Here is a 23,560-nt window from a genome sequence, read left to right on the forward strand (position 1 = left end):
TTCAGCCTCCAACTCCTGGGCTCAAGCAATCCTTTTGCCTCAGCCTCCTGAGTGGCTGGCACTACAGGCGGACACCACGACATCCAGCTAATTAAAAATATTTTTTATATGTATAGAGATGGGGTTTCACCATGTTTCTTGGGCTGGTTTTGGGATTCTAGCCTCAAGTGATCCTCCTGCCTCAGTCTCCCATAGTGCTGGGATAACTGGTGTGAACCACTATACCCAGCCCATAATAAAATTGTTCTAGTCTTAGAATCTTTGTACTTTATATTCTCTCATGAGGGTAACTCCACCTTTAGATTTTTTCCTTCTTTTTGAGACAGGATCTTGCTCTGTTGCCCAGGCTGGAGTGCAGTGGTGTGATCTTGGCTCACTGCAACCTCCACTTCCCATATTCAAACAATTCTCCCACCTCAGCCTATTGAGTAGCTGGCATTATAGTTGCAGGCCACCATGCCCAGCTAATTTATTTGTACTTTTAGTAGAGATGAGTTTCCATCATGTTTGCCAGGCTGGTCTCAAACTCCTGGCCTCAAGTGATCTGCCCATCTTGGCCTCCCAAAACGCTAGGATTACAGGTGTGAGCACTGCACCTGGCCCAGATTTTTTTCTTCTTTGCTTTGTTCATTGCATTATTCATATCAAAGTGGAGGTATCTCTGATAATTCTGTTTTTACTACACTAGCTAATATGGCATCCTTTTAGTTACTTTTCCATCTAACTTGCGTTAGGTTTCTTGATAGTATTTATCACATAAACACTGTCTTATTTATTTGTTGTCATGCTTTTTTTTTTTTTTTTTTTTTGAGACGGAGTCTCGCTCTGCCGCCCAGGCTGGAGTGCAGTGGCCAGATCTCGGCTCACTGCAAGCTCCACATCCCGGGTTCACGCCATTCTCCTGCCTCAGCCTCCCGAGTATCTGGGACTACAGGCGCCCGCCACCTCGCCCGGCTAGTTTTTTGTATTTTTTAGTAGAGATGGGGTTTCACCATGTCAGCCAGGATGGTCTCGATCTCCTGACCTCATGATCCACCCGTCTCGGCCTCCCAAAGTGCTGGGATTACAGGCTTGAGCCACCGCGCCGGGCCTGTTGTCATGCTTACTGCTTTGTTTTTTTTCAGCCCCTGATTGTGTCAAACACTTTATGGGCAAGTCCATTTCTGCTTGTTTATCACTTATCTCTGGAACTTTGATCACTTTGTAGCACAATATAGACACTTAGTATTTGTTAATGAAGAGACAATGTATTAAAAGACTGGGTGTGGTGGCTCATGCCTGTAATCCCAGCAGTTTGAGAGGCTGAGGGGGCAGGATTGCTTGACCCAAGAGTTTGAAACCAGCCTGGGTAACATAGGGAGACTCCATCTCTACAAAAATTTTAAAAATTAGCTGAGTGTGTGGTGTGCGCCTGTAGTCTCAGCTACTTGGGAGACTGAGGTGGGAGGATTGTTTGAGTCTAGGAGACTGAGGCCGAAGTGAGCAGTGATGCCACTGCATTGCAGACTGGGTGATAGAGCGAGACCCAGTCTCATAAAAAAACAGCAAAAGAAAAAGAAAAAGTAGTCCTCAGAGCTCTATAACTGATTATAAACCACCCTAAAAAAGGATCAAAGTAAAACAATGATTGTGGATGACAAAAGTATTAGAACAACCATGGTTAAAGACACATTTGACAAGGAAATTTGGTTACATCTATGGTACATAACAATTTAATATAATAATCATAATTAGTTCTCATAACATATTCTAAGACATATCAGAATCACAGGAATCTCATACAAGTTTGGGACACATACTAATAACACATTTATATAAATAAAAGTCAAATAAGGTTACACATAATTTCATATTTGATAATGATAATTTTATTATACCAAGTAAGCCAAATATGTCTCCTTGGATTTCAGGGGATGTAATGTCAGAAAAATTAGTGAGAACAAAGCCCTAAATTTAGATTTAGATTTTGGAAAGTTTGTGAAACATCAAAGCTTGAAAACACAATATCACAAAATAGCATCACAGGTCATTGTAAAATAAGCCATTCATTTAGTCAAAGTGGTAGCTCAAATATTTTAAAAACAAAAAGGCAAAAACTTTTACTCTTTGAGACTTACTTTCCCAAACAATAAAACCTAATAAAGACAGGATGAAGTCAATTACATTTTACAGACAAATATATTAAATTTTTATCATCTTGACCATAAGATATAATTTTTGTAAACCTTCTCATAATCTTTCATAATTTTTAAGTAAGGAATGTGTTGATGCTCCAAGAAAACATTGTTAATCTGACCCACATGCTTGTCTTGAATCAGTGTTCCTTTGATATTAATGTTTAATTTATAGACTGGGCACGGTGGCTCATGCCTGTAAACTCAGCACTTTGGAAGGCCTAGACAGGAGGATATCTTGAGCTGAGGCGTTCAAGACCAGCTTGGGCAACATGGTGAAATCTTGTCTCTATAAAAATACAAAAATTAGCCAGGCAGGGTGGTGCACCCCCATAGTCCCTGCTGCTTGGGAGGCTAAGGTGCCCGTCTTGCGGGGCAGAGGTTGCAGGTAGCCAGGATAATGCCACTGTACTCCAGCCTGGATGACATAGCTGGACTGTCTCAAAACAACAACAAACGCAACTGTTTATTTATAGAGAAAAACTCTGAACTAATTTTATCTCTTAAAATGGATCCTTACAAGCTCACACACCCACTTCTTCTGCAATAGTCTCTGGGAATACAGGGGTTGAATAGTTTTAATTTCTGGACCCATGTCTCATGACTGCAGCTTATTCTGATTTTCTTCTTCTCCTAGGTCTGAAGATGAGGCTTCAACTGCTGTCAATGTTTAAGATTTAGCCAGAGTTGGTGACTTTTTTAGATCCAGGAGTCAAAGCCCTTTAACTTAGTAGCACAAGGATTTTAAAAGAAATACAGAAAGTTACATGGATATAATAACTTTAATTTTTACAAATCTTCCCAAAGAAGTGTGGTGTGGAGGTTGGGGAGAAGAGGGTGAGGGAGGAAGCAGGTCACAATTGAACTCTTGACTGTTCTAGGATAGCTGGCATGAGTATGGGGGCCATACAAGAAATAGAAGGTGAGAGGACAGGGCCCAGAATATACTGAGCGCAGGCCTTGCAGTGTCTGGGTCCTCCAGGCCTCTTCTGCAGAACCCCAGTCCTCTGGCACACGGGGAAGAAAGGGCTGCGCTATCGTTTGTGTCCAGGAAAACCAGGAACTCTTGGACTCAGGAGCCACCAGCTTTTGCAATTTTATATTCTTCTGGTCCTGGGTGTTCCACATAGCTTAGGAACCTGGCTGGTGACATTAACCCTAGAAGCAAATTGCATATGAAAATGGAATTAATGACATTAATATCAAATTCTATCATCTCGTGTGAAAGCTATACAGAGTCAAATAGTTTGGCTCAGGGCATGAAAAGAAAAATCAGTACTGGGCTTATGAAGAGAAAGCTGTACTGGGGGACCCTGGTTTATAGAAAGTTTATCATTTCCCCAAATCACATTGTTAGTCCTGAGCAGAGACTGGAATTCTGTTCTGCCAGGAGAAAAATGCTTAGGGGCGACTATCTATTAATGAACATTTGGGATGTTAGTGAAGAGCATGCAAGAGCAGGTGCCCAGTTCTTTCTCTCTGTAAAATACACTTAAAATTTACCATCTTAACCATTAAGCATACAGTTCATAATGCTTTGCAACCATTGTCATCATCCATCTCCACAACTCTTTGTATCTTCTAAAAGTGAAACTCTGTATTCTTTAAAGAATAACTCCCCACTTTCCTCTCCCTCATCCCTGGAAATCACCATTCTACATTATGTCTATGATATTCACTACCCCAAGTACACCATGTAAGTGGAATCATACAGTATTTTCTTTTTGTGACTGGGCTTATTTTATAATGTCCCTTAGGTTCACCTGTGATGTAGCATGTTAGCATTTCCTTCTTTTTAAAGGCTGACTGTCTATATGTACCACGTCTTGCTTATCCTTTCATATGTGAATGGACACTTGAGTTGCTTCCTCATCTTTGCTATTATGCATAATGCTGCTATGAACTTGGGTGTACACATACCTTCCTGAGACTATGCTTTTAATTCTTTTGAGTATATGTCCAAAAGTGAAATTGCTGGGTCATATAGTAATTCTATTTTTAATTTGTTGAGGAACTTTCTGTTTTCTACATTGGCTGTACCAATTTACATGCCTACAACAGTGCATGCATAGGGGTTCCAAACTCCTTATATCCTTGCCAAATCTTGTTATCTTTTTTTTTTTAATGGTAGCCATCCTAGTGGATGTGCAGTGGTACCTGTATCTCATTGTAGTTTTGATTTGCATTTCCCTAAGAATTAGTGATGCTGAACATTTTTTTTCTATGTGCTTATTGGCCATTTGTATGTTTTCTTTGGAGAAATGTCTGTTTAAGTCCTCTGCCCATTTTTGAAATGGGTTGTTTTTTGATCATGAGTTTTAGAAAGTGTTAATTTATTCTGGATGTCAATACTTCATCAGACATATGTTTAAAAATATTTTTCCCCATTGTGGAATTGTATTCAAACTCTATCAGGGGTTATTGGCAAGCAGTCTATTGTCAGTGCATTCAGGGCTATTCATTCTCTATCTATTCCCTCATCACACCCCATTGATCAGTTACTATTTCAGAAACCAGAAAGTTAAAGGCAAGGGAAAAAGTACACAAGGGAATTTCTGGCAATTTTTCATGTTTAATGATTTTTCTCTTTCCCCCCACTTTCTTTTTTCTTTTTTTTTCTTTTCTAACATTAGGGTCTTAGGCCTGCCAAAAGAACATTTCCCTCTCTCTCTCTCATTCTCTCTCTCTCTCTTTTTTTTTTTTTTGATGGAGTCTTGCTCTGTCAGCAGGCTGGAGTGCAGTGGCACCATCTCAGCTCACTGCAACCTCCACCTCCCTGGTTCAAGTGATTCTCCTGCCTTAGCCTCCGGAGTAGCTGGGATTACAGGTGCACGCCACTAGGTCAAGCTAATTTTTGCATTTCAAGATGGTCTCGATCTCTTCACCTCGTGATCCACCCACCTTGGCCTCCCAAAGTGCTGGAATTATAGGCATGAGCCACCGTGCCTGGCCGAACATTTCTCTCTTAAATGTATTTTTCTGACACCCTTCTTCCTGTCGGTTGTCCTATCTCCCAGACCTTAGAATGAGATCTTAGGTAAGGAGGTCTTACTAATTAACTGCACCGTTATTGCTTATTTTTTTTTCTTTTGAAAACTAGGTCAGACAAAATTCGAGCTATTTAGAGAGAAGTACCACAGTTTCTCTCACCCCTACTTCACAAGTTGGTAACAACTATGAGCCCACAAGTTGGTGACAACTATGAGAACAACGATCAAACCAGAAAATCAATGTATTTAAATAAAAACACATCAGTGCCTACCAGCATGCAACAAAATAATTAGTCCCTCAGGTAGTCCCTGTTTCATAAGCAAACACGAACTGGAGGTATCAGAATTGAGGATGAAATCCTGTGACTAAACGTGAACACTAGCAATGCTCTTACAATCTACTATGAAATGACGGATGATTATTTTCTGGATATGATGTAGCCTCAGAACAGTGAGAGAGGCACAGAGAATGTTGGTGACAGGAAAAGATGGAAAGGGTGAGGTGGATATCTTAGTTAATAAAGAGGTGAGGTGAAAGGGGTTTAGAAAGTAGCTTCCGGAGAAGGAAGTCTGAGCTTTCACGCACCATGGAACTAATACTAGGTAAAACATAGCCCCCAGAATTTCTGGAAAGGAATAATTAGAATAAAATCCTACTTAATATTTATTATTTTACATGGTGCTAGACTATGCTTAAGGAAGGATACCCATTAACCTCACTGATATAATGAGTACTGCAATTATATCTGGTTTTACTAATAATGGAAATGAAACACAAGGATTAAACTAACTTCTGAAAGTCAAAGAGATGAGAAATTTGAACCACAGCAGGATCATGCCAGAATCCTAACATTTAAACCACTAGCCTACAACACAGGCCAGGTGTTTGATTTACCATGTCTGATTTCACCTTTGTCCCAGAACTCAATCCCACTCCCATTCCAAACTAGGATCCCCAGACCACAGAGGTATCTGCGACTTCCTTGGACTTCCAGGACACACTGGATAGGAGGCTTAACCTTGTGTGTGGTTTTTTTTGGAGTCGGGGTGGGGGCATTGGGAAAGGGAGGAGGGTTTCAGTAAACACGGGTGGTGATGACAGAACAATCTGAAGATGCTAGGAGAGACCCTAAGCACATTCTAATAGAAAATGTCTTAGGCCTGCCAAAAGAACATTTTTCTCCTACATATATTTTTCTGACATCTTTCTTCCTGTCTGTTGTCCTATCTCCCAAGCTTAGAATGAGATCTTAGGGAAGGAGGTCTTGCTAATTAACTGCCCTTTTATTGCTCATCTTTTTGCTTTTGAAAAGTAGGTCAGACAGGGCCGGGGGCTTTGGCTAACGCCTGTAATCCCAGCACTTTGGAAGGCTGAGGTGGGTGGCTCACCTGAGGTGAGCCTGACCAACATGGATAAATCCCGTGTCTACTAAAAATACAAAATTAGCCAGGCATGGTGGTGCATGCCTGTAATCCCAGCTACTCGGGAGGCTGAGGCAGGAGGATCTCTTGAACTGGGGAGGTGGAGGTTGCAGTGAGCTGAGTTTGCGCCACTGCACTCCAGCCTGGGCAACAAAGAAACACCATTAAAAAAAAGAAAAAAAGAAAGAAAGAGAGAAAGAAAAAGAAAACCAGGTCAGATAAAATTTGAGCTCTTTAGAGAGAAACACCACAGTTTCCCTCACCCCTAGTACACAAATTGTGACAACTATGAGCCCACCCTGATTAAAGGAAAAGGTATAATTTGACAAACCTGGAGAAACATAGATAGCACTGGTTACTGCATAGAATCAGTAAATATGCTGACTCTAACTTGAAGCACTGTTTTGCACTATAAGTAGAACTAACTCTCTAGAGGTTCAGTTTCTCCAGAGGATGATATGGTACTCTCAGCAATGATAACTTTACTTCTAGGAACGTATGCTGCAGTGCAGTCCTTATGCATTAGTGGTTATGGATTATATGATACAATATAGTCTATAAACTGGATGCTGCTTTTAAAAGAAGACAGTATTTTCCAATAAAGAGGGGGAAATGTCCAAAAACAGTAATAACTGACAAGTTATTTCTCCCTCTATACAATTTCTTTGAAGGAAAGTAATATTCATGTTTGCATTTGCATAAAAACAAAAATATACTCCAAAATATATAAATAGTAGTAACTTATCATTTGGGAGGTTGGGAAAAGGAAGGTATAAGTTCTGATTTCACTTTATGCCTTACTGTCTCATTTCATTTTTAAAGTAATATGTATTATTTTGGTAGTAAAAATGTTTAGGAATAATTTAAAAGTAATAAAAGAATTTTAATGCTAGTCACTTTAAAAAATTACACTAGGTATTGTTTATGGAAAAAATACTAGATGATAGCTACTCTACGAAGAGTTTTATTTATACTATCCCATTTGGTTAGGTGCCATTATTTTGTCCATACCATAGGTAAGGACGTGTAGTTTACATAATTTAAGTAATTAGTCAGCATGAAGGGAGGCTCAGCAAGTCTTTATCTGGGTAATCTGGTTTCCCACTGGGAAACCCCACACCTCTGTGTTATCACCACCTAGCACTGTGCACTCTTTCTCTCTATACTTATTCCATTTCTATCAAACACCATCTAGGTATTAATAAGACTAATTTGTTTGCAAAATAAATTTTGTCTCTTTAAACTTGGCCTAATTATTTACACAAGTGCAGCAGGAATACTGATTTACCACATAGGCTCTCTTTAAGTTGGCTTACCTGGACATTTTCATAAGGAATCTCAAATTAGACTTTTAAAAGTGTCCAGATGCTAGGAAACCAAACCAGGATCTTGCTATCATACTTTGCCTGCAATACCTAGAAATTTGATGAATTCTCCTTTTCTTAAGGTCCTCCAGATATCCTGATGTTCCTGGTCCTGTCAGGAAGTGACATTTCTGACATTTCTTACTCACCTGAGAGGAAAGGAACCCTTTAAGCCAGGACAGTTTTTCATGTCTGAGTGTGCTGTTTCTGTTCCTAAAAACCATAAAAGAAATAAAACAGTGATATTACATTCAACAGGGTAACTCTAAATCCTTGTTCTACCAGTGGAAATATAATATCTCTAGGGATTAAGCCTGATCTCCAGAATTTTCCCAAGACTATAGGAAAATAACATCCAGATATTTTAAAAAAGCACCTGCAAGATGAGCTGAGGGTCTCTCAGTATACAGGAAACTGTCACAAGGTGTGCCTTTTTTCTTTTGAAGCAGCAAAAGAAGTTCTCATAATTCCCAAGGCTTTGCGTAAAACATAAGAGATATGGCCCAGCTTTGTAGCTGCTGTCATGCTACCTTACATGCATGTAAATCTGTTAAGGCTAACTCAATATTAGTGTTCTCTCTCTATTGGGTACTCAGGGGCCTTTTTGTTGTCAGGATTGTTTTATTTCTTCCACAGTGGATATATTATTCTCCTTTCTTTCCTTCTAAATGGATTATTCTTAGAAGCAGTCATAGATAGGGCTTCCCAGAAGTTGGTTCCATGTGATCAAGCAAACAGTTGTGTTCAGGGTGGGTTCAGTTCCTAGAACCTAATGTTCATACAAGTAGTAGGGGATTCTCTTTTTAAAAAAGATGGTTGGGAGCAGTGGCTCACGCCTGTAATCCCAGCATTTTGGGAGTCCAAGGCAAGTGGATCACTTGAGGTCAGGAGTTCAAAACCAGCCTGACCAACATGGCAAAACTCTGTCTCTACTAAAAATACAAAAATTAGCCGGGCGTGGTGGTGGGCACCTGTAATCCCAGCTACTGGGAGGCCGAGGGACAAGAATCACTCGAATCTGGGAGGTGGAGGTTTCAGTGAGTCAGAATCACGCCACTGCGCTCCAGCCTGGGCAACAGAGTGAGACTCCAACTCAAAAAAAAAAAAAAAAAAAGAATAAAAAATTCTAGTACAAAATTACAGACCTGTTCGAAGGACTCCTAAAAGCTAAACTTTCTTACCTGCATGGTAAATTTGCCTGTGGCCTTGCATGATATCCCATATGGGCCAGTGAGGTATCAGAGCATTGAATTGCCCCTTACTCCTTTCTGTTCCACTTCCTCTCCTAACTTCCACTTTCTCAAAAAAAAAAAATTTTTTTTTAAATTAAAAAGTCTCATATAAGTTTTCACTTTAGCTAATGCTGCCTGGGGAAGCCAGACCAAAAAAATATGCTGCTCTGCTTACCTTATATGCTTTGACTTTTTCCTCTGCCGTTGGAATCCCCAATAATTCAATCTGTATTGAAAAGATAATGAGGATGCCTACAAACGTGGAATAATTCAGATTAATATTGACCTTTGAATAGCCTGAATGAGACCTCTTGCCAGAAATTTAAAAGTCCGCCTGAGTGGGGCAGAAAAATACATTAAAAGGCCTTTTTAAGTATCAAGCAGGTATGAATATTTATAAGCCCATTTTGTTTATTACTCTTGTCAGTTTCCCATTTTTGGTCAGCCAATGTCTCTCATGATCACAGATGTTAAAAATTATTAGTGTATTAGCATACTGAATCCAGCAATATATATATTTTAAAAGCACATCATGATATAGTAGGATTTACTCCAGGAACTCACATTTGAAAATCAGTCAATATTATTCACCGCATTAACTGTAAAAATAAATAAAACTGCATGATAGTATCAGTAGATGTAGAAAACCTTTTTAAAAGTTAACCTCTCTTCATTATTAAAACAAAAAATATCTTAACAAATAGAAAATAGAAAAAGTGGATTCCCTTATTTATTTAATAGTATATCTATAAGAGATATACACTTAATATTCCACTTTGAAAGAAATAAAAATGTCTTACCCCAAAATATATTTCTTTGACATATTTTAAGATGGCTGTCAGAGGCAGCAAAAGAAGTAGCCTTGCAATGCCATTGTGTGTGGGAAAAATTTGCATCTGTAGAAAATCTGCCTTGATATATACAGGCCTTCTCTTTTCCAGATGTAGGAAGGATTAATGAGAGCCTGACACATTTAAAGGTCTTAAGGAAACAATTCTCTGAGGGATGCTATCTGTGAGATTTCATGTACATAACAAGACTACCATTGCTAGCAGACCTCATCTTCTCTCCCTCCTATAACCAGTTCTGCCATGATCCACTTCTTTCTGTAACCTCAAGCTGGTATATAAGCTCCTGCACCTCACTCGGGGGTTGGGCAATCATACATTTTGTATGTGTTTTCCCCTGTTAATCTTCTGTTTTTGTGAGTTGATTTTACAACAAACTTTCAGAGTGCTAAGAGAAAGATTTCCCTTGGCCCCTAGAAATTTGATGTTGTAATCAGGAACCCAAAGTTTGGCTCTTTTGGAAGTCCACAGTTAAGGAAAACCAGGAGCTGATCAGCCAGCCTAAGGATAAGAATTTCTTACCAGTCAGATTCCAGGCCCCTCTCTGTGGAATGTGGTCAAGTAGACAGTAAATATCACTCTTTGTTCATTTTTCCTGTCCAAAATCTTGACTGATGGGAGAAAAGGATTTGTGTGACCAGTGCTGGTGTATTGACTCTGGTGTACTTTCTGGTACTTTGTGGTATGAATCATATTGTTTCATCCATTTCCTCCTAGAGTAGTCTTTTCTTTGTCTTTCTCTTTCTGTGTTGTTCTGTCATAAAGAGGTGTACAGGTTGAGGTTTTTCTCTTACCTCGTTTTGTTTTGTTTTGTTTGAAATGGAGTATCGCTCTGTTCCCCAGCCTGGTGTGCAGTGGTACGATCTTGGCTCACTGTAACATCTACCTCCTGGGTTTAAGCAACTCTCCCACCTCAGCCTCTCAAGTAGCTGAGATTACAGCTGCGTGCCACCATGCCTGGCTCATTTTTGTATTTTTAGTGGAAACGGGGTTTCACCATGTTGGCCAGGCTGGTCTCGAACTCCTGACCTCAAGTGATCTGCCCACCTTGGCCTCTCAATGTGCTGGGATTACAGGCGTGAGTGTTTTGTCTTGTTTTTTAAGAGACAGCGTCTTACTCTGTCACCCAGGCTGGAATGCAGTGGTGCAATCATAGTTCACTGTAACTTCAAACTCCTGGGCTCAAGTCATCCTCTTGCCTTAGCCTCCCCAGTAGCTAAGACTACAGGCACATGCCACCATGCCCAGCTAATCTTTTAAAAATATTTCTGTAGAGATGGGTCTCTCTACCTGCCCAGGCTGCTCATGAACTCCTGGCCTCTCAAAGCACTAGGATTACAGGTGTGAGCCACCATGCTCGGCCTGAAATAATCAATATGCCAGAGGTATATTGATATATTGGCATATTGGGGTGGTGTATTCTGGTCTCTTACAGTCGTATTTTGAGGGAGTGTGTCCAGAATAATCAACTCAGAATTTAGGTTGGTATCTTGAACTGGAGTATTAGGGAGAAGAGACACAGTAAAATCTCACACACACACACACCCCTATATTAGAAGACGGGCCTTAAATTCACACTAAAAGTTTATTTCACACTGAATGGTAAAATTACATTTATCTATTCAGCCACAGGCAGAGCTATACAAACTCAAACTTCCCTAAGTGAGGCTGTGCATCTATAAAATGGAACTGAGAAGCAAGCCCAGTACAAAGCATGCGCTTACCGCAGTTTTCAGTTGAGAATGAAATCAGATAAAGCACAAAATACAGTTGGCACAGTGTCTCACAAATAATGATTTTTGTGCCATGAACCACTCAATATGTGAGGAGAAGTAAAAGATGAGGCAAGAAGCTGAAAGTATTTATGATAAATTGCACCTTATAAAAAACCAGAGGAGTGAGGAACATTATTTTGCCACTTGCCCAACCATTTCAATGTATTGAACTACATTGTGAAAAAACAAATATGATCATATAGAACCCAGTAGTTCAAGACCAGACTGGCCAAAATGGCAAAACCCCCTCTCTACTAAAAATACAAAAAAATTGCTGGCCGTTGTGGCTGGTGCCTGTAATCCCAGCTACTTGGGAGGCTGAGGCATCAGAATAGTTTGAACCCAGGAGGCAGAGGTTGCAGTGAGCTGAGATGGTACCACTGCACTCCAGCCCGGGCAACAGAGCCAGACCCTGTCTCTAAATAAATAAATATTAAAAAATCACAACTCCAATCTCCATGCAATTTCTAAGAGGTAAAGGCACTTAAGTTTTAAAATAAAGGAGTGGATACCTGAATTTAATCAATTCTAGGGTTAATATTTTTCTCACTTTAGTGTCTCTGAAACAGGTATGTATTTTTACAGGGGTGGCCTCCTACCATTATGATACTTTAATTTGCAGCATTTTCCCCTGTTAATGGTGTAGGTAATAATGTCTCTGGTGACCCCTTCTTAAAGAGTTCCTAATCCTGGCTTTATTTTTATTTCATTTTATTTTTTGAGACAAAGTCTCACTCTGTCACCCAGGCTGGAGTGCAGTGGTGCCGTCAAGGATCATCTTTCACTGCAGCCTGGACCTCCTGGGCTCAAGAGATCCTCCCACCACAGCCTCCCGGGTAGCTGGGGCTACAGGAACCCGCGACCACATCTGGTTAATTTTTAAAATTTTTTTGTAGTGGCAGGGTCTTGCTATGTGCTTCGGGTGGTCCTGAACCCCTGGGTTAAAGTGATCCTCCCGCCTGGGCCTCCCAAAGTGCTGGGATTACTGGAGTGAACTATGGCTCCCGCTCAGCTTTTCCACTAAAATGCTCTGCTGGCGGGAAATGAGGAGTGCGAAGCAGTGGGTGGGGCTTTTCTTTTACAAAGGCTCTGCCTGGGCTGTTACTTCTGGTGAAGTGCTTGTAACTTTTTAGGTGGAAACGATGCCATTTTTCCTTTATTCTCCCGTCCCTAAGACTAGGAGGCAATTGGAGGATCCTCAAATAACAGGGAGAAACCAGCTAGCAGAAGTAGTATAGTGGGAGGGGAAGACCAAGGCAAATGCCTTAGGAGTGGATGAGAATTGCGACTTCAAATTGGGTCTCCTGACTTGTAAAGGCCCTTTTCTATGCTCCTCTGGACCTGTCCTCTGCCCAGGTTCATCTAGAAAAGGATGGAATTGGTTGCATGGTATCTTCTGGGTGAGGTTGGGAGATGATGAGGGAACGCTCCCGGTAGGGTCTGTAGGTCTCTCGTGAGGATTTCATGGGATGTGTAGATTTTTGGGGAAATGTGAAAGCTTAGAGGAAAGGGACGTTTTTCTTCCGGGCAGAGGCAGTTCCATATTTCCCATGGGAAAGGAATTTTTAGATGCACTCTGACTGAAAAGTGGGAAACAGAGAATTCAAGCGCTTGAATATTCGCCTGCTTTGCATTTTCCGAAAGAGAGAGAAAACATCAGTGATCCATTCCACAGATCAAGGATATAGGAAAGTGGACAGCAGTTTGAGATGTTCATTGGCCTTGGAGAGGGAGCGGACCTCTGCCATCAATGCCACTTCCTGCGCTGGAGTCTTGCAGTCCATTTTTCTCTCCTACTCTCTTCCATCGACAATCCCCAAATATCAAGGATATCTGACAGTTAATCATCAGAATAAACGAGTGGTTCCCACAGAATTACATCCTGCAGGAGAGGTACGGGACCGAGAGAGTCGGGGGTCAGGCCTGAAGGCGCGGTCAAAAAACGCTGGGCCGAGTTTCCAGTTTGGAAGGGAAGCAGTTGTCCGCCCCTCCTGTAGGATCCTGAGAGCTCTGGACTGGGAGGAGACTCTGGGACCGAGGGGTGGCCTGGGAAATTCCCGCCGCCACGGAGGTTGGAAGGGCTGTTTCCTGCGCAGGAAGCTGTTGGCGATCAGAATGGATTTTACTTTGTTCCTGGAACCAGCCCCATCCGCTTGGTTCTGGGCCCCTAAACCGCCTCCTCTTCTCAGGCACTATGCACTGAGTTGAATGCAGGAACAATACAGACTTCCCACCCAGAACGGAGACTCACGCCTGTGATTCTAGCACTTTGGGAGGCCCTGGCGGGCGGATTGCTTGAGCTCAGGAGTTCGAGAACAGACTAGGCAACAAAACGAGACCCTGTCTCTACGAAAACTACAAAAAATTAGTCGGGTGTGGTGTCGCGCACCTGTGGTCCCAGCTGCTCCACCGGCTGAGGCGGGAGGATAGCTGGAGCCCAAGAAGGCCAGGCCGCACTGAGTCGTGATGACGCCACTGCAGCAGCCTGGGCAACAGAGCACGAGAAAGTAAAGAAAAGGAAAGGAAAGGAAAGAAAAGAAAAGAAAGAAGAAAAAAAGGAAAGAGAAAGAAATGAAAGAAGAAAGAAAGAAAGAGAGAGAGAAAGAAAAATACAAGCCCGAGAAAACAGCCTTGGGAATCTAGAGTGAGTAGAGGCCGCAGGACTTTGGTAGCACGGAAAGCACAGTGGGTCCATCGCTGCACCGCTCCTTTCCCGGTGCCAGCGGTTTCTTTCTTTCGTTCTTTCTTTTTTTTTTTTGAGACGGAGCTCACTCTGTCTCCCAGGCTTGAGTGCAGTGGCGCGATCTTGGCTCACTGCAACCTCTGCCTCCTGGATTCAATCCTCCTGGATTCTTCTGCCTCAGCCTCTGGAGTAGCTGGGATTACAGGTGCCTGCCATCACGCCGGCTAATCTTTTGTATTTCAGTGAGATAGGGTTTCACCTTGTTGGCCAGGCTAGTCTCCTGACCTCAAGTGATGCCTCCCACCTCGGCCTCCCAAACTGCAATGATTACAGGCGTTAGCCGCCGCGGTCGGCCGTGGCGCCAGCGGTTTCTCACTGCCATTGCTACTCCTTTGTCGGCGACAGCGGACGCTCTCCAGCGGCGTCAACATTCTTTGCACCAAAAGTTGTTTTTTGCAACAGCACAGGCATTTGCTGCGGGCAAGTGCTTGCAGGGTCCCAGCGCCGCTGGTCCTCTCCCCAACAAGTACGTGAGTGTCCCCCGCCCCACAATCTAATCGGTGTATGGAGCCAGAGGTTTCCCTGCGGCACTCTTTCGCCGGTAGCGTCCAGCGAAGCCGGGGAATCCGCTGGCAGCAAGGTTGGTTTCACTGAGTCCGGAGTTTCTCGGCACCTGCACTGCTCTGCGCTCTGTGCTGGCCCAGGCAGGTCTCAGCACCACTATGTGCGGGGTAAAGGCATTTGTCTGTTGTGGATAGGAGAGCTGTTATGAGAGGACTAAAAGTTTCTAGTAGAGCCCAACTGGCGGTTTCTTGATCGTATAACCACTAGTTCCGCGGAGCTGGATGTACTTCAGTGGCAGTGTATGTTTCTCTGTGGCATCCCCACAGCTTCCGTCCAAACTGCGGTGTTTCGCTGGCACCACTGCCACGTAGGTCAAGTTCTTCAGTGGCTGCGCGGTTCCCTGCACCGAAGTCACCAGCTTCTGATCCGCGCTTTCTCCCGGATGGCCGACCAGTTTTCTGCTGATTGTGCTAGGTATAGTTTCCTGGTCTCCGTGCGCCGCTTTCTCCATCCAAGACCCTCTAGTGCCGGTATCACGGTCGCAGCACCTGGGGTTTCCATGGGCTCTTTTGCCAGTGGCGCGGAGTCGGCGACTTTTCTGTCTCAGCACTTGTCGTACGGAGTTTCTCGGTGGCCGAACCTCTCTTCTCAGAATCGATGGTTTCTTGGTGACAGCGCGAATCTTGTCCTTGACAACCCCGCCGGCTGGCGTCACTCGCAGGCTCCCGGCACCGCCATTTCGCCAGCCGAGGTCTCTTGGTCGCAGCACAGCTCGTTGGTCTGCGCCTCCATTTTCTCAATGGCCGCAGCACCCAGGTTGCTGATCTGAGGGATTCAGAATCGCAGCTGCCCCAGTTGCGCCGAGCCTGGCGTTACCGGGCGGAGGCGGCGCTGGGCTGGCGGAGCCCACCCCTCCTCGGAGCCGGTGGCAGGGGAGCTGCCGGGGCGCCGTCTCTTCCCAGCGCCGCCGCACGGACTCCGGCTCAGTCTCCAGAACCCAGTCCGGTGGCTGCGCCGCTCGGGTTTCTGTGACAGGACCCCACGGTTTCCGGAGTCGTTGGCTTCTAGGTCCTAGCAAGTTTCGATTTCGCGGGGCCTGCGATTTCTATCCCTTGTTCAAGTCGTGCAATAGTCACAATGTGATTTCTCAGCCCAAGCAAATTCCGACTTAGGACAAACACCAGTCTGGCCCTGGCTGCGATTTCTAGGTAGTAGGAAGTTACTGTTTGGTGGTAACGAGGCTGAGTCACCCTATGACTCATATCTCAGCAACTCCGGGTTTCCTGTAGCCTCGGAATTCGAATCCTAACAACCCCGGGTTAGCCCCGCCTCAAGTTTCTTAGTCATTGCAAGTTCTGGTTTCCTACTAGTAAGCTCTGCTTTAGTTGCGTAGGAGACATTTAACTCCTGTAGAAATCTGGGTACCAGCGAATGCGATTTATTATTTTATTTTATTTTATTTTAATTTTATTTTTTTCTGGCTTAGCGATGACCTGTTTAGCAGGGCCTGGGAGCTCTTATACTAAGTTTGGTTTCACAATAGAAGGCCCCGGCTTAGCTAAGCTTGTGTTTTTTAAACTCCTCTGGAAGTCAGGAAATGCAGGCAAACGCGATTTTTCAGTTTTGCCAAGCCCCATTTGACAATAGCGAGTCCCGCCGAACGCTACTTTTTTTTTTCTACGATTTTATAGTCTAAGCTAAACAGTTTTAACCGTGACTGTTATTTCTTTATTTAATTTTATAGGAAATTTAGACTTAGTTGTAACATGTACCGATTTAGATAGGATAGAGATATCCTAATCGTAGGATTGCATTACAAACATTTGTAATTTCTTCTTTGTAGGAATGGTTCTCAGTAATTTTCGCTTATTTTTAAATTGTCTTTCTGTGTCTTGCTCTGAGAACGATGTTACTGATGTGCTTGCCTTTCATTTCTATTTGCATTTTAGGCTTCTATTATTTTTACATTGTATTTCTATTTAAATGTTATGTATTTTTTTTCCTACTAATTTTAAATGTCTCAGCTTCGTGCTCCTTGACTTGCGTGCTCAGGACGCGGGGAGCCGATCTCGGTCTCAGCCTTGCTGCTGCCAGGTCCCAGGTTCTGTCTGGCGACTCCGCTTCTTATGCGGAGCTGTGGGTTTTGCGTCAGCACTTTTTTGCCAGTAGCGCCCACTGGGCGTTTTCTCAGTTGGTGCACCAGTCTTAGCGCCCAACAGGACGTTTCACGTTCGCGGGGCCGTAATTCTCTGTACTGTCTCTTTCTGGGTCCTAGCAACGCTAATATCTCGTAGGAACTTCCTGAACCCCTTTTTACGGTGCAGACCGGTGACTGCACCCAGCCGCTGTGCTCTCTAGTAATTCCACAATACCGTTAGTCGGGGCTTTTTCTCTCACAACACATTAAAACGGATGAAAACACATTAAACGACTTAAAACACAATAAGATGCCACAACACATTTTTCTGTTACAACACATTTAAACACTGTCAGTTCATTTCTCCAGAGAGGACTCCTATCTAAGAGCCCGCAGTTTCTTTCTAGCAGCACCATTTATGGCACCTAAATGGACATTTGTTTGGCAACACCACGGCAATCCGCTGGGTGCCTGCTCTTGCTGAGTCCCAGAGCCTCCAGATTCTTGTTAGCGAGGTCCTTAGTAGTGCTGAGCCCTAGCGGACAGTTTCCTGGTGGCAGCAATGCTCATTTCCCGGACACAGACGGTTCTTGGCCCCTGAAGCGCTCTTTAATCCCTGCATTCTGTAGGGCTACTTCTCTATACGGTTTGCTTAGTGTCTGTTTCATTTCGGTTTCTTTTCTCGGTATGTTTTTCCTTCGGAATTACGGTTTGTTTTGGTTCTATGTACTTTTTAAAATTTTATCGTTTTTCATTTGTTTACTAATTTTCGTGCATTTATTACTATTGAGTTTCATATTTGGCTTGCCTCTGCCCACGAGCTCCGGAGACATAAATACCCAGGCTGATGGTAGTGCTGAAGTGTAATACAGTAAGGTTAAACTTCCTGCAATTGATAACTGTACTGTGCTACTGTGTAAGCTTATGTAAGACAATATCCCTGTTCTTAAGAAATGCACACTAAATATTAAAGTTTACAGGCCATAATTTGCATAATCTTTTTACAATTAAAAAAAAATTTTTTCTGTTCCCCAGGAGAGTGCAGTGGTGTGATCTTGGCTCACTGCAACCTCCGCCTCCTGAGTTCAAGCAATTCTTCCACCTCAGCCTCCCAAGTAGCTGGGATTACAGGTGCATACCACCAAACCCGGCTAATTTTTGTAGTTTAGTAGAGATGGAGTTTACTATGTTGATTATGCTGGTTTTGAACTCCTGACCTCTGGTGATCCACTCGCCTAGGCCTCCTAAAGTGCTGGGATTACAGGTGTGAGCCATTGTGGTGTCCCCAAATTCTTTAAAGAGAGGAGGAGAGGGAATATGGATAAAAGGTATGCTGCGGCCAGCCGGGTGTGGCAACTTAAGCCTGTAATCCCAGCACTTTGGGAGGCAGAGGAGGGAGGATTGCCTGAAGTTGGGAGTTCGAGACCAGTCTGGCCAGCATGGTGAAACCCCGTCTCTACTAAAAATACAAAAACTAGCCAGGCGTGGTGGCTTATGCATGTAATCACAACTACTCAGGAACCTGAGGCAAGAGAATCACTTGAACCCAGGAGGTGGAGGTTGCAGTGAGCCAAGATTGCATCATTGCACTCCAGTGAGATTCTGTCTAAAAAAAAAAAAAAAAAAAAAAAGTATGCTGGATTTCTGTGGTTCCTTCTTGCATTTTTTCTTATAAATTTTAAAGTTAAAAATGTAACATAAGGACTGTATATTCATTATCTTCAATTTTCACATCCCAGTGAATCCTGTATAATGAATCTTTCATTCCACAATTTCATTTTCCTGTTACCACAAATGTCAACCTCTCTTTAGCATTTTATATAGCAAATGTATTTCTTCAACTTCCATGACATGTCACTATCCTTTTCTTTTGCTTCAGCAAACACTCAGTCTGTTTGCTCTGGCACATCATCTTTCTTTGTCCAAACTCTGAAATGCCCCAGGGTGAAATATTTTGCTTTGCTAAATATTTTGGAGTAATATTATACTTGCCAGTGGAACCTGTATTATCAACGTTGGTGCATAAAATGAATGCACAAAAAGGGGTAGTTGAGAAGAGTTTTAATAAAGTAACTGACTTCTTACAATGAGCATTTGTGGACAGGTTAAAGGAAACAAACAAAAGGTAGGGAGCACTCCAGACCTTGCACCAGAAGAAAGCGTTACCATTCTTAACTAAGTAGGAGCAATAGAATGAGTGGTGTTAGAGAAAGCAAGCAAGTTCTGGAAGGGCCACTCCACATTTTTTTTGGCCTTTTTTTCCCTCTGTCACCCAGGCTGGAGTGCAGTGGTACAACTATTGCTTATTGCAGCCTCTGCCATCCCAGCTCATGCAATCTTCCTTCCTCAGCCTCCCAAGTGGCTGTGGCTACAGGTACATGTCACCACACCTGGCTTATTTATTTATTTTTATTTATTTTTTATGAGATGGAGTTTTGCTCTTGTCGCCCAGGCTGGAGTACAATGGCACAATCTTGGCTCACTGCAACCTCTGCCTCCTGGGTTCAAGTGATTCTTCTGCTTCAGTCTCCCGAGTAGCTGGGATTACAGGTGCCTAGCACCACGCCCGGCTACTTTTTGTATTTTTTAGTAGAGATGGGGTTTCATCACGTTGGCCAGGCTGGTCTCGAACTCCTGACCTCAGGTGATCCACCCGTCTCGGCCTTTCAAAGTGTTGGGATTACAGGTGTGAGCCACAGTGCCCAGCCTAATTTTTTTATTCTTCGTGGAGACAGGATCTATTACCGAAGTTGGTTTTGGTGCCTCAACTCAATCAGAAGCTTGGGGGCAAAAGTAGCTCTCCAGTGAGGTCCATAACAGTTACTTCTTGCAGCATAGAGCTGGTTGAAGACTGGGAAGCAGCTCTAGAGAGGCAAACTGATGTTAGCTAGCAGTGTCTTTATATTGATCAATGTATTCACGAAAATAACTTTTTTTTTTTTTTTTTTTTGGAGAAGAGTCCTTGCTCTGTCACCCAGGTTGATATGCAGTGGCCTGATCTCGGCTCACTGCAACCTCCACCTCCCGGGTTCAAGTGATTCTTGTGATTCAGCCTCCTGAGTAGCTGGGATTAGAGGTGTGCACCACCACGCCTGGCTAATTTTTTGTATTTTTAGTAGAGATAGGGTTTTGCTATGTTGGCCAGGCTAGTCTTGAATTCCAGGCCTCAAGTGATTCACTCACCTTGGCCACCCAAAGTGCTGGGATTACAGGAGTAAGCCACCCCACCTGGCCCACAATGGTAACTTTTAAAAATGATTTTAAAAAAACTCTATACTCAAATTCAACAAATTAGATAAAATGGATCAACCATGCAAGATCCACAGTCATCATTAATAATATTGATTTTATGGTTAAAAAATCTTCCAAAAAACAGACCTAGAGTTTCTTACAATTTCAGTGACTAATTTTTACCAAATATTTAAAGATTAAACAAGTTGAATTCTACATGATTCATTCTAGTAAATAAAAGAATATGGAATACTTCCCAATTTATTTTATGAGATCCACACTTTCCTAGCACACACAGCACACTAAGAGAAAACTACCGACCAATATTGCACCTAAGCATAGATGCAGAAATCCTCACCAAAATATAACAAATAGCAGTCAGAAATACATGTTAAAGAACAATACCATGCCTTGGGTCCGGCACGCTGGCTCACGCCTGTAATCCCAGCACTTTGGGAGGATGAGGCGGGCAGATCATGAGGTCAGGAGATCGAGACCATCCTGGCTAACACAGTGAAACCTGGTCTCCACTAAAAAAAAAAAAAAAAATACAAAAAATTAGCCAGGCATGGTGGCGAGCATCTGTAGTCCCAGCTACTTGGGAGGCTGAGGCAGGAGAATGGCGTGAAGCTTGCAGTGAGCCGAGACTGTGCCACTGCACTCCAGCCTGGGTGACAGAGCGAGACTCCATCTCAAAAAAAAGAAAAAAAAAGAACAATACTTGCCCAAGTAAGATTATTCCAAATGGTGGGCTGGTTTAATGCTCCAAAGTCAAACAATATAATTCACCTTGTTGATAGCCTAGATGAGAAACACTGTATAATCCTATCAAATGATGCAAAAAAGCACTTAAAATCTACACCATTTATGATTTAAAATTTAAAAACCAACTCTCAACATAGTGGGAATAGAGAGATTTCCTCAACCAAAAAAAAAAAAAAAAATCTACAGAAACCTATAGCAAACATTGTATGTAATAATGACAGACTCATTCCCATGGAATCAGGAACAAGGCACAAATATCCACTCTCACCATTTCTATTCAGCAATGTACTGGAATTGTTTGCCAGTGCAATAAGGTGAGAAAATGTGTTAAAAAGCATAAAAATTGGAAGTGAAACAATGAAACTATCCATACTTGCAGAATTTGAGTCTATGTAGAAAATCTTAAGGAGTCTAAAAGAAAAGTTCCAGCACTCATGAGTTTAGCAAGTTCTCAAGATATAACAGTGTAAACCTTCAGAGGGAAAAAGTTCTAGGGCCTTGGAACAAGAGAATTTCCTGCACTAATTTCTCAGGCCTGCTGCTTTTTAACCCATTTCCTGTAGGCCCAGCCTGTGAGTCACCTACCATGCACAACCCCTGGCTGATCCTTCCTTCCAGTCTCTGGATAAGACACACTACCTCTGCCCTGCAATCAGCAAACCTAGGCGACCCAGAGTCCCATGCCAGTCCTGGCACCAGCAACCAGCCACCCCGCCCCTATGCCCCATCCTTACCAAACACCATCAGCAGGAACCCAGGTAACAGGAATTTCACAATTGTGTACTATTTATTTTATTTTATTTTATTTATATTTTTGAGACAGAGTTTTGCTTTTGTTGCCCAGGCTGGAGTGCAATGACACCATCTCGGCTCACTACAGCCTCTGCCTCCAGGTTCAAGCGATTCTGCTGCCTCAGCCTACCCAGTAGCCGGGATTACAGGCATGCGTCACCACGCCCGGTTTATTTTGTATTTTTAGCAGAGACGGGGTTTCACCATGTTGGTCAGGCTGTTCTCAGACTTCTGACCTCAAGTGATCCACCAGACTGGGCCTCCCAAATTGCTGGGATTACAGGCGTGAGCCAACGCGCTCGGCCACATTTGTGTACAATTTTATTGAGAAGGGGAAAGAAAAAGGCACAAACTGATCTGAAGGCAAGACTTCTTCCATCGTTTGAGAGAACTCAGGTGTTACTGTAACATCTTCTGTTACAAGACGATCGTCAATGGAAGGATCTCAGCAAAAATCTCAGGGCTCAGGACTCCGAAGGCGGCGGTGGACACATTCTTAGGTCGTTTGCCCTCAAGTACACGCAATCTGCAGCCAGCAGTCTTGGAACTTCGGTTGGTGGCTTCGGTTAACAGTAGTAGGCTGACACTCTGAAAGGTCTCCTCGGACGGACGTCTCCGGCTCCAGTCGTCTATCCACCAAGCAAGGGGCGAGTTGAGAGGGGTGCTGCGGGGACAGGCGTCCGTTAGGACTCTCTGCAGCCTTCCGCTCTCCAGAGGGCGCCCGCGGCTCCTCCTAGTTGCAGGCGACTGATTCAGAGCGGGCGACTTTGTGCCCCTCCTCAAAGTGCTCTGCGGTTTGGGAAAGAGACCTTTTCGCCGGCAGTTTCAGCAAAGAAGCACTCAGGGAGCGGAAAGTAGGTCGCAGTGGAACCTAGGAGGCCGTCCCAAGAGAGCTCGCAGTGGTAAGGACAGGAAGGGAGCATCCAGGACACCGAATTTACTGAGCTCAGGACTGGAGGCATCTGACCCCGCCGCCTCCTTTGTGGAATCCCAGGCCTGCCAAACTCTGAGGGGAGACAGCAACTCCATCGCCTCAACTCCATCGCGTCCTTCTTTCACCAGTTGACACCGGGCATCTGGGACTTGGAAGTCAACATCTTTTGCGTTTTTATACTCTTCTGGTCTCATGAGCGTCCAAATTAGATTGCAGGGAGGTGGGTGGGAACCTTAATCTTAGGAGCAAATTACATCAAAAGATGGAATTAATGAGATTTACATAAGGTCCTATCATCTGAGATGAAGTTATCTAGATAAAAACTTTAAGAATTGAAAAGAAAAAGTACTAATTTCTTGTGCAAGGAAAGCTGTTTTGGGGGACCCTGGTTAGAAAGTTCATTATTGCCTCCAAATGCATTGCTAGTACTGGAGCAGACTGGATCCCTTTCTGCCCCAGAGCAATGCTTGTCAGATGCATAAAGATCCGCATGTGACTGAGGAGGAGGCCAGGGTAGTTGCCCATTTTTTAAATCAAAAGATCATTTTTGTGGTATTTCATTATATTATTCTGTGATATGTTGACCCTTTTTACATTTTAATTTTAGATTCAGGGGGACATGTGTAGGTTTGCAACAAAAATTTATTGT

The 23,560-nt window shown here is 43.2% G+C and overlaps 1 long non-coding RNA gene across 1 annotated transcript in view; it reads right to left on the reverse strand.

The window, feature by feature from the left end:
- Positions 1-1,556: 1,556 nt before the first annotated feature.
- Positions 1,557-23,560, reverse strand: part of LOC139363893 (uncharacterized) — a 35,867-nt gene continuing 13,863 nt past the window's right edge. The window contains exons 2-4 of the long non-coding RNA XR_011625043.1: positions 9,358-23,149; positions 8,100-8,163; positions 1,557-3,332 (exon numbers count right to left, since the gene is read on the reverse strand). This is a non-coding gene — a long non-coding RNA (uncharacterized lncRNA). The remainder of the gene's footprint in view (positions 3,333-8,099; positions 8,164-9,357; positions 23,150-23,560) is intronic.

This window comes from Macaca nemestrina, chromosome 6, assembly GCF_043159975.1.
Source record: "Macaca nemestrina isolate mMacNem1 chromosome 6, mMacNem.hap1, whole genome shotgun sequence".
Taxonomy (NCBI): Eukaryota; Metazoa; Chordata; class Mammalia; order Primates; family Cercopithecidae; genus Macaca; species Macaca nemestrina.